The 12300-nt window shown below is 42.3% G+C and overlaps 1 pseudogene; it reads right to left on the bottom strand.

The window, feature by feature from the left end:
* Positions 1-5486: 5486 nt before the first annotated feature.
* LOC111158881 lies at positions 5487-6385 on the bottom strand (annotated as a pseudogene).
* Between the last annotated feature and the right edge of the window lie 5915 nt (positions 6386-12300).

The raw sequence follows: 12300 nt of genomic DNA, 5'->3' as shown, positions 1-12300 counted from the left end.
TTGGGTCCTTTCTCTTTTCTTTTGGATAAGTCTGGCCAGGGGTTTATCAATCTTATTAATTCTTTCAAAGATCTGCTCTTAGTTTCGTTGTTTTTTCCTATTGTCTTTTTTGGTTTTATTTCATTGATTTCTGCCCTGATCTTTATGATTTCTCTTCTCCTGCTGGGTTTAGGGTTTCTTTCTTGTTCTTTCTCCAGCTCATTTAGGTGTAGGGTTCGGTAGTGTACTTGAGACCTTTCTTGTTTCTTGAGAAAGGCTTGTGCCTCTATATATTTTCCTCTCAGGACTGCCTTTGCTGTGTCCCACAGATTTTGAACCATTGTGTTTTCATGTCACTTGTTTCCATGAATTTTTTCAATTCTTCTTTAATTTCCTGGTTGGCCCATTCATTCTTTAATAGGATGCTCTTTAGCCTCCATGTATTTGGGTTCTTTCCAAATTTCCTCTTGTGATTGAGTTCTAGCTTCAGAGCATTGTGGTCTGAAAATGATCCCAATGTTTTGGTACTGGTTGAGACCTGATTTGTGACCCAGGATGTGATCTATTCTGGAGAATGTTCCATGTTCACTAGAGAAGAATGTGTATTCTGTTGCTTTGGGATGGAATACTTTGAATATATCTGTGATGTCCATCTGGTCCAGTGTGTCATTTAAGGCCTTTATTTCCTTGTTGAATTTTTGCTTGGATGATCTGTCCATTTCAGTGAGGGGGGTGTTAATCTCTCCTACTATTATTGTGGATGTGTTTCTTTGATTTTCTTATTAATTGATTTATATAGTTGGCTGCTCCCTTGTTCGGGGCATAGATATTTAAAATTGTTAGGTGTTCTTGTTGGACAGACCCTTTGAGTATGATATAGTGTCCTTCCTCATCTCTTTTTATAGTCTTTGGCTTAAAATCTAATTGATCTGATATAAGGATTGCCACCCCTATTTTCTTCTGATGTCCATTAGCATGGTAAATTGCTTTTCACCCCCCTCACTTTAAATCTGGAGGTGTCTTTGGGTCTAAAATGAATTTTTTGTAGACAGCATATTGATGGGTTTCGTTTTTTTTTTTTATCCATTCCGATACGCTGTATCTTTTGATTGGGGCATTTAGCCCATTTATATGGTTAACTATTGAGAGATATGAAGTTAGTGCCATTGTATTGCCTGTAAGATGACTGTTACTGTATATTGTCTCTGTTCCTTTCTGATCTACTACTTTTAGGCTCTCTCTTTGCTTAGAGGACCCCTTTCAATATTTCCTGTAGAGCTCATTTGATGTTTACAAATTCTTTTAGTTTTGGTTTGTCCTGGAAGCTTTTTATCTCTCTTTCTATTTTCAGTGACAGCCTAGCTGAATATCATATTCTTGGTAATGCTCTGAGTATATCATGTCAGTTTTTCCTGGCCTGCCAAGTTTCTGTGGATAAGTCTGCTGCCAATCTAATATTTTTACCATTGTATATTAGAGACTTTTTGTCCTGGGCTTTTTTCAGGATTTCCTCTTTGTCACTAAGACTTGTAAGTTTTGCTATTAGATGATGGAGTGTGGACCTTTTCTTATTGATTTTGGGGGGGGGGGTTCTCTCCACCTCCTGCATTTTTGAAGTTTGTTCTCTTTTCTATATTAAGGAAATTCTCTACAATAATTCACTCCAATATAGCTTCTGCTCCCCTCTCTCTTTCTTCTTCTTCTGGAATCCCAATTATTCTAATATTGTTTCATCTTATGGTATCACTTATCTCTTGAATTCTCCCCTCGTGGTCCACTAGTTGTTTGTTTCTCTTTTACTCAGCTTCTTTATTCTCCATCATTTGGTCTTCTATATCACTGATTCTCTCTTCTGCTTCATTTATCCTAGCAATAAGAGCCTCCATTTTTTATTGCACTTCATTAATAGCTTTTTAAATTTCAGCTTGGTTAGATTTTAGTTCTTTTATTTATCCAGAAAGGGCTTTTATTTCTCCAGACAGGGTTTCTCTGATATCTTCCATGCCTTTTTCAAGCTCAGCTAGCACCTTGAGAATCGTCATTCTGAACTCTAGATCTGACATATTACCAATGTCTGTATTGATTAGGTCCCTAGCCTTTGGTACTCTCTCTTCTTCTCTTTTTTTGATGAGTTTTTCTGCCTTGTCATTTTATCCAGATAAGAATATATGAACGAGAGAATAAAATACTAAAAGTGTGGCAAAGACCTCCGAAAAATGTGCATTAGCCAAATCAGAAGAGACCCAAATCATGGGTAGAGGAAAGGGGGTAAAAAGGAGTTCAAAAATTTTAAAAATAAATTAAAAAATATATATATTAGACTGGCGAACAGAACATAGCTACCCACTTGATTTTTGGGTGCATTTTGGTTTCTTAGAAGAAACTACCTCCTAAAATTTTAAAGAAGGAAAATATATATATGTGTATATATATATATATATATATGCAAAAAAAAGGGTAAACATGATGAAGGGATGGAATATGACTGTAAAGGTGAAAATTAAAAAAATTCTAAAAATAGAGTTGATAAGATAAGTTGGTTGGGAAAAGAGAGAAAAAGGAAGTGGAGAGAATTTGCTCAGGCTGGAGACTAGAACAGAGCCCTGTGCTAGATTTAGGGTATATTTTGATCTATTAGAAGAAGTTGTATCCCAAAATTTTTTAGAAGAAAAAACCCTATATGTATACAAAAAATAAAGTTAAATACAATGAAGGATAAAATATGACTATAATAATGAAGCTTCAAAAAGATTTTTTTAAAAGAAAAGTATTGTTAAGATAAACTAATTAAAAAACATTAAAAGAGAAAAGAATAAATGTTATAATTAGAATAAGAAAAAAATTTTTAAATTTAATTAACTTTGCAAGTCTAAGGACTCATGGGGAGAAAGCCATGAATTCCATGCTTTGCTTTCCCCTGCTCTGGAATTCCAGTGTTCTCCTTGATCAGTGAGCTTGGTCTTGGCTGGATCTTCTTGCTGATCGTCTGGGGAGGGGCCTGTTGTAGTGATTCTCAAGTGTCTTTGCCTGAGGTGGAATTGCACTGCCCTTGCCAAGGGCTGGGCTAAGTAATCGGCTTGGTTTGCTCTCAGGAACTTTTGTTTCCTGTTCGCTTTCTTTAGAGCTCTGGAGGACAGGAATGAAAATGGCAGCCTCCCAATCTCTAGCCTGGAGGAGCTGAGAGCTTGGGGCCCCACACCTCACTGTGCCTTTGGAGAAAAGCACTCAATCACTCCCATCTGCCTGGTTTCTGGCCTTGTTCTGAGCTCACCTGGCCTGTGACTGAGCATTTCTATCTCTGGCATTCAGCCCCATTTGGAGGCTCCAAACCCAGCAGATTCCTGCTGCTGTACTCTTCTGGGGGGTCTCCCCGGATCTGCCACTTGTGGGGTCCCTGCTCAAAGAGCAGTGGTCTTCTGTGCCACAATCCTTCTGTGACCCTGCAGGACCTGAGACCGCACTGTGCCCGTGAGGGCTCCACCCCCGCTTAGCCTCTGGAGTCATGTCCCTCAGTGGAGCAGACTTTTAAAGGTTCTAATTTTGTGCTCCATTGTTCCACCGCTTGCTGGGAGCTGGCCCCCCTCCCTGCGGTCTATCTTCCTGTTGCTTTGGATTCACTTCTCCACGTGTCCTACCTTTCAGAAAGTGGTCGATTATGTCAGTCGTACTTTTAAAAATTTTTAAATTTTATTTATTTATTTATTTTTATTTTTAATTTTTTAAAAAGATTTTATTTATTTATTTGATATACAGAGATCACAAGTAGACAGAGAGGCAGGCAGAGACAGAGAGAGAGAGGAGGAAGCAGGCTCCTTGCTGAGCAGAGAGCCTGATGCGGGGCTCGATCCCAGGACTCTGGGATCATGACCTGAGCCAAAGGCAGAGGCTTTAACCCACTGAGCCACCCAGGTGCCCCGGTCTTACTTTTTTTTTAAATCCAGTTTGATACCCCATGTCTTTTGATTGGGGCATTTAGCCCACTTACATTTAGAGTAACTCTTGAAAGATAAGAATTTATTGCCATTGTGTTATCTGTAAAGTAACTGTTACTGTATATTATCTCTGTTCCTTTCTGGTCTATGTTACTTTTAGGCTCTCTCTTTACTTAAAGGATCCCTTTTAGCATATCTTGTTGGGCTGGTTTGGCGATCACAAATTCTTTTACTTTCTGTTTGTCCTGGAAGCTTTTAATTACTCCTTCTATTTTGAATGACATCCTATTTGGACAAAGGATTCTTGGGTGCATATTTTTCTCATTTAGTACCCTGAAAATGTCATGCCAGTACTTTCTGGCCTGCCAGGTCTCTGTGGATAGGTCCGCTGCCAATCTAATGTTTCTACCCTTGTAGGTTACTGACCTCTTGTCCCAAGCTGCTTTCAGGATTCTCTTTGTCTCTTAGAGTTGTAGGTTTCACCACTATATGTTGAGTGTTGATCTGTTTTAATTGTTTCTGAGGGGAGTTCTCTGTGCCTTCAGGACTTGAATGACTGTTTCCTTTCCCAGATTGGAAAGTTCTCACTTTTGCTCCAGTATACTTTCTGATACCCTGCCCCGCCCCCCTTCCTCTTCTTCTGGGATCCCAATTATTCTAATATTGTTTTGCTTTATGGTGTCATTTGTCTCTTGAATTCTCCTCTCATGATCCAGTATTTATGTTTCTTTTTCTCAGCTCTTTTATTCTCCATAATTTTTAAAATGATTATTTATTTATTTATTATTTATTTATTTGTGATACAGAGACAGAGTGTGAGAGAGAGAGAGACCATGAGCAGGGGGTGAAGGGAGAGGGGGAAGCAGAATTCCCACTGAGCAGGGAGTCTGACCCGGGGCTTGATCCCATGACCCTTGGATCATGACCTGAGCTGAAGGCAGATGCCTAACTGAGGTGCCCCTATTCTCCATAATTTTGTCTTCTATTTCACTAATTCTCTCTTCTGCTTCCTTTTTCCTAGCAGTCAGAGCCTCCATTTTTTCATTGCATCTCATTAATAGTCTTTTTGTTTTTGATGTTATTAGATTTTAGTTCTTTTATTTCTTCAGAAAGGGATTCTCTAGTGTCTTCTATACTTGTGTCCATACTGATTAAGTCCCTGGCATTCAGTTTTGCCTCTTGTTCTCTTTTTTTGAGGTGTGTTTTTCCTTGTTGTCATTCTGTCCAGAGAAGAATAGATGAACAAGAGAACATATACTAAAATGGAAACATTGACCTCAGAGAAATAGACACTAAACAAATCAAGTGACACCTGAAACCAGGGAGGAAACAAAGAGAGAGAGGGAGATAGAGAATATGATCAGACAGGGGAGCAGAATAGAACATTATAATGGGTTCTGTGTTTAAAGCAGACTTTGCACTGGAGGAAAAGGTTTCCTCAGGATAGTGTTTATTTCCTTGGCATCTAAATCAAGGATGCATCCTTACTTCAGCCAACTGAAGCAGATGATGACATGGTTACCCAAGAACTGGATGTAGCTAGGAAGGCTGATGAATGCTTCATGAGTGAACAAGTCATGAAGTTAATTTCCAGTTCACTTTATGGAGAGGGTACAGATCCAGGGACTTCATAATGGTTTGTACTCCTCCATGGGCATCCCCATATTCTCAGCCACCTAATAGAGAGATTCAATATCCATTCCAAAGAGCTAACAGAAGGTGTACATTCAGACACTACTCTAAATCATTTTCATCCTGGACACGAAGTGTGTCTTGCAAACACTATCTGGCTATTCTCTTCTGCAGAGAGATTGACTTGACATTGATGATCTTCTCATTCATGTGGACAGGTTTTTCAGGGGAACATGTCTTCTGATGTCAGAGAGGTCCTTGTTCAAGGAACCTAAGTTCAAGGAAGTCATGCAGTCAAGGGTCAAGACTAGAGACCTCAAATATGACAGGTTCACATACTACTTCTTCTGGAGAGTTTCCTGGACAATCTCTCATATATTATGCATGAGTCATTCCTCCCAGAGTGCACTTGCACTAAGATTCCTGTTCAGCTTGATCTGATGATATAGAATCTCTTTCCTAGTCTAAGTATGGCTTTGGCAAGCTTCATGAGGTTCATGTTGAACTGCTTGGATGCAGTGATGATGATGAGGTCGTATTGGCTTGACTGCATCTCTTTCAGACAGTTCTACAGGTTTTGTGTAGCTGCTGCTGTGTGGGCACAAACTGGTCAAATGAGAAGAGTGGCAAGTGTGTCTCAGTGATCCTCACCACCCCAATGGGAGCTGAGTCCTCCTCCTCATGCCCAGTTCCTCGCAATGCGTTGATGAAGGAGGACATATTGCCAAAGCCCCCACTCATTGCAATGTTCACTGGGGCACTGGCTGCTGTCTCCAGTGTTCTCCTGACCACAGAGACCACCTCTAGCAACATACCTCTCCCAAGGCCTTTGCAATGGTCATGGCAACTGCCACATATGAAACCCTCTAGCTTATATAGTATTGCACAGGAAAGGTGAAAGATGTAGATAATGGGGTGTGAGGGGATAGAGCTAGCTACATCACACTGCTGACCAGTGCAGTATCCTGAAGAAGAAGGAAGAACAGAGGAGTTAGGAAGGTTTGGTGCACAAGGCAACAGAGGAATTTCAGCCTTAGCATTAAGCTCAGGCCATGAGATTCATACCCAAGTTGCTAACAGAGATATTTTGAGTACAGAGTGAGCAAAACCCTCATTCAGGAATATGCATACTCGTATGGGTCAGAGGAGACAGTTGAGGAATGCTGTGTAGCTGTGGTGCCAGTGGTCATTGCCAAAGCAGTTTATGGATATGAGGGAATTTAAGCAGCAGAGCATCATGAGGGTCACTGAATCAGGACTCAAGAAGATGCAGGTTCCTCCTTCACCTATTTGGTTGAGCAAGACAACATAGGGGGATACATTCAGGACAGTGGTGTGTTTGTGCTAGCTGTCCACATCCTTCAATGCTTAGGACCTACATGTACTCATTGCATTTGTCTTTAGAGTCAAGAATAGAGTGTTTTGATTAATGTTGTAAAGTGCATTATCCCTCATCACTTGCCATCAGGGAAATGCAAATCAAAACCACAATGAGATACCACCTTACGCCAGTTAGAATGGCTAAAATCAACAAGACAGGGAGCAACAAATGTTGGTGAGGATGTTGAGAGAGGGGATCACGTTTGTATTATTGGGGGGAATGCAAGTTGGTACAACCACTCTTGAAAACAGGATGGAGGTTCCTAAAGAAGTTAAAAATAGAGCTACCCTATGACCCAGCAATTGCACTACTAGGTATTTACTCCAAAGATACAGATACAATGGAAAGAAGGGGCACATGCACCCCAATGTTTATAGCAGCAATGTCCATAACAGCCAAACTGTGGAAGGAGCAAAGACATCCTTCAACAGATGAGTGGATAAAGAAGATGTGGTTCTTAAATGCAAGGGAATATTACTCACCACAAGAAAGGATGAATACCTATCATTTACATCAACATGAATGGAACTGGAAGGTATTATACTAAGTGAAATAAGTTAAGCAGAGAAAGACAATTATCATGGTTTCACTCATATGTAGAGTATAAAGAATAGTGCAGAGGATCATAGGAGAAGGGAGGGAAAACTGAATAGGAAGAAATCAGAGGGAGACAAACCATGAGAGACTCTTGACACTGGGAAACAAACAGAGGGTTGCAGAAGGGAGGTGAGTAGGGGGATGGGGTAAGTGGGTGATGGGCATTAATGATGGTAGATGAGGGGCACCTGGGTAGCTCAGTAGGTTAAAGCCTCTGCCTTCGGCACAGGTCATGATCCCAGGGTCCTGGGATGGAACCCCGAATCAGGCTCTCTGCTTGGCATGGAGTCTGCTTCCCTTCCTCTCTCTCTGCCTGCCTCTCTGCCTACTTGTGATCTCTGTCTGTCAAATAAGTAAATAAAATCTTTAAAAAAAAAGGAGGGCAGATGATGTGATGTGCACTGGGTGTTATATGTAACTAATGAATCACTGAACATTACATCAAAATATAGCGATGTACTATTTATTGGCTAATTGAATTTAGATAAAAAAAGTGTATTTTCTTTCCTCTCAAGACATTTCTTCATAAAAAGTCTGACACCTTTTAACACTAAATGCATACCTAAGGAATGCCTATTCCTGTTCCAAGTCTTTTCAACTTGAACATCTAAGTCACAAAAAACTTCCCAGATAATTTCCTACCAATTTTAAGCCAGCCCTTATGTTTGTATATGACTCTTTGTCATTGTATCTGCTGTTATTATTAGGTTTTAAGATCTTCTGTGAATATAGTTTACTCTTGGAGGCTGAACCCTGCTGTAATATTGTAAGCACTTTTAGGACAGAATTAGGAAAGAGAATTGACTGGAATTACCTTGTGGATTCTCCTCCTACTTGCTACACACAGTGTTTTCTGCCTGGAATGTTTTCACAATCCCACAAGTTAAGAGTGCCTACTTGCTAATAGATCTTAAAAAAAAAAAAATCTACTACTTCAACACGCATGAATGCAAATTTTAAAGTTCAAGATCGCCTCCTTGGCTGAGGAGTTGCCCTGTGAGCCCCATGAGGCCCTTCTTTTTCTATGAAGGGCTGTCCTTCACCTGTGTGGCCATGTGAAGCTGCTGGAGACCCATCCTCACATCCACCTGCCATTTTTCTACCTCAGAAAGCCCAACTGTTTCCTCTCTGACAAAATTTAACACCCATCTTCATCCTGCAACTTCATGCTCTCCTCCTCTGGGCAGCTAGGCTCACTTCTTTTGGGGTGGGTCCAGCTTGCTTCATTTTTTTCCCAGATGCCTCAGACTGCAACCAGCCCCAAGGACCTGGACTCACCAACCCACTGAAGAAATTGGCCAAGAGACAAGCTCTCCCCAAGGCAGTGTGAACCTTTTCACATTGAACACTGAGCCTCAGTATCATTCCCTGTGCAGGGTGATGGGAGAGTCATGCTAACCATCTCACATGATTCCAGTGAGGTTCTGGTATGATCCAGGTGAAGTTCTCTTGTCGGGGCTCCCAGCAACTTCTCCCTGAATCCTGTGTGGTTTTATTAGCATGTCTGAGGAAGACTTTTCTCTGGTTCGTCTTACTCCCTCTGACTCTTACTACAGATCCTTTGAAGGGTGACCTTGGCAAAGCAAATGTTAGTGTTCCTTCTGGTAAAATACCTCTCCCAGGGGTGGGTCCAGCCCTCAGGCAGTGATAGTTCCCTCTGGGAAGGTCCAAAACTGGTTTCAACCCCAGGTTGCTCCAGAAAGAAGGAAGGGAGTTATGTTGGGCTAGGTTTGCCTGAGGAAGAGCCTAGAGAGAGGAAGGGAAGAGGATCTGGGAAGGACAGTGCAATTTGAAGGTTATACTGCTCTAGTACTTCTCCTGGTCAGAAAGCCATCATTTCTGGATAAAGGAGATCTTATGGCCCCCAGCCCCAGCAGGAAGGAAATCAGCAAGGGCTGGTTTGTTTCAGTTTCTATTCCTGGAAATGACTCCAGTTCTCAAAAAAGAGATGTACTGGGCACACTTATATTGCAGAAGGCAGGGACAATTCTGGGTCTCCATGAACCCCCCACTGGGAGTCACTTTGGGGTCTGCATGGACCCCAGCAGACTGGGGGTGTGGGCTTGCCCTGATGTCTCCCAACTGAGCCATATCATCTGATGTCAGCCCCCAGATCACTGAGAAGTCCACATTAAGCCCTGATGAGGGTAGCCCCTCAGATGGGTGAACACACTACCAATAAATTTTTGCCTGTGGCTTTCCGACATGCCCACCTCAGAGGCTCACTGGTTTCCATCTGCTTAGATCAGAGTGCAGATACTACATCCACCATGGCATATCCCTCCTGACCCCTGTGTGACCCCACATGGTGTCAATGTACCAACTTCAACCAGTTTCAGGCCTGAGTCCCAGCACTGTTCACTACTGACTGGGTAACTCTGGGCAGCTTCTCAACCTCTCAGTGACTGTCTCATATTCATTCTCATGTGGAAGCAGAAGGGAAAGCTGCTCCAGGTGTTTGTGGACAGGAGAGAACCCTAGGGAGGGTCTTGTGACTATAACAGGGTGACAGAAAAGGTCTGCTTACAAAATGTCTGCCAAGATTGCAAATGTCCATAACAAGGTATACAGCTGTTATGCAGCCAAGAGATTGTGAACATGACATCATAACCCTTGATCTCTCCCCTGCGTGAGAATAGCACAACTAAAGAATTGAGAAGAGAGGGCAAGCCTATTGCAATGGATGTGTTTTCCCTTTAGGGCAACCATGAGGGCTGGACACAGTCTGCCTAGCTCAGAGGATCTCTGTAGAAAGAGGTTGGACTGTTCTTCTATGTCTGTCACAAAGCAGGTATGAGGCCTGCAGGTCCTGACCGTACCTCTCCCTAATATCCCAAGGGAGAAGTCAGTATGAGTGAGCCCCAGATGGCCCCTCTTACCTGAGGGACATTCACTACCCACTGCCATGAACTAGATTGCAACTGTCCTACATATGTATAAATTTCTTAGCCCCCTAGTTCCCCTCAGCTACCTGCTCTGTGTAATGCAGGTGGTGGGAGGAGGAAAGAAGAGAGAAACTGACTCTTTTCCTGTTCCTGCCACAGGTGTCTCAGTTGGAGGAGAGCCTGAGCCAGGGCAGAGTTCATTTCTGTAAGAGTCTGGAGACTGTTTATCAGACTAACCGGAGCTCTACTCACCTGAGTGGATCCAGGAGACAGGGTATTTCCTGAGCCATTCCATCCAACACTGACCAGGAATTACCTGTTTTGTGTGTGTACCTTTCAGAGACCATACTGATCTCCATGACTTATCCTTCCAGTATGTGTCATGCCCTAAGGAGATTAAGTCTAGAGGCTTCATCTTGTCATCACAGATAGATGTCCAATGGCAACCCCAAAGCTTAATAAAATGTGTGGGGTAAGGAAAGGACCAAACCCATTTATTCCACCTCAGCAACTGCCTATAGTTAACAATCTTGCAGCAGGTTTTCTAGACAAATACTGTCTGCAAACTGTTGGTCTACACTCTGGCCTGACAGCTCTAGAAAAATCATTTTAAGGCCACCCTCCTTCCTTTCACTCCTGTCTCCGCTTTGCTTACTCAGATACCCAGCCCTAGGGTCATATGGAGGCCTTGCAGTTAGCTTCTTGTGTTGAAAGGATGATCATGCAATCAGAAGGTATGAGATACAGGAGATGGCATACTCAAAAAAGACTTTTTGGTTGGCTGCCTAGATCTTATGAATTCATCTGGACCCAGTTCCAAACCATTTCAGATGTCCTGTCTAAGAGAGATTAGCTTGGAAAGAAAGAACCAAACTTAGAAAAGATCAACAAATTGTGTCCCCAAATGAAGTCTGCAGTTTTTGTATGAGTCTCATGGGCTCCATATTCTACCATGGATTCCTGGTCCCTGTGGGAAGAGGAACTGGGCAGAGGTCTGCAAGCCACTGATGAAGCTGGGTAAAGGTTTGGCATGAAGAAGCAGCAGCTGTGCTGGTGTCCAGGGAAAGATTCTACTTGGTAAAGGTATTAGAGTGACCATCCCAGGTCTATTCCCACCCACTTGTCTTGAGGAAGGGTCGTGTGATCACAGGGGACTCAGACCAGAGGATCTGCCTGTGGACTATGAGGTGTGCACTCAGGATATCAGGCCTCAGCCCACTTAGCACTGTAGCCACTCTTGACCAGAGGAGAAAGCTGTTCGTTTGGACTCAGCTACAAAGCTCTGTGCAAATGGCCAACAGAGCAATCTGCCAAGCGCACATATGCTATTCCTGTCCTTGGTCATTTACAGTAGCTGCACAATATTCATGCTCATGGATGCAAGTCTGTGCATGTCAGTCTCCGAATACGTGATCAGTTTGGGGCTGGGCAACAGGTAGATTCAGTATTCAACTTGTTCTTCATAATCTTCCTAAATCTCAGTCTCCGTGGCCCCTCTCAGACTCTACTCTAGTTTATTATTCTCATCCCCTTCATTGCCCCCAACAGCCTTGCACACTGCAGCTGTGGTGATACTACTTCACGATATCACTGACACTTAAATTCCAATCTAAACCTATAAAGGATTAAACAAACAAAAAAGAGTTAGGCCTGAAGAACTTTTTAAAAACTCATTAATTTATTGTTTTTATTATGTTATGTTAGTCATCATACAGTACATCATTAGTTTTTGATGTACTTTTCCATGATTCATTGTTTACATATGATACCCAGTGCTCCATGCAATACATGCCCTCCTTAATACCCACCACAGGGCCAACCCATCCCCCCACTCCCATTCCCCCCTAAAACCTCCAGATTGATGAATCATGAGAGACTGTGGACTCTGAGAAAC

This window comes from Enhydra lutris, unplaced genomic scaffold (assembly GCF_002288905.1).
Source record: "Enhydra lutris kenyoni isolate GAN:26980312 unplaced genomic scaffold, ASM228890v2 scaffoldscaffold64, whole genome shotgun sequence".
Classification (NCBI taxonomy): domain Eukaryota; kingdom Metazoa; phylum Chordata; class Mammalia; order Carnivora; family Mustelidae; genus Enhydra; species Enhydra lutris.
Note: the sequence above shows the minus strand (reverse complement) of the source record. Positions and strands in the feature narration are given on the sequence as shown.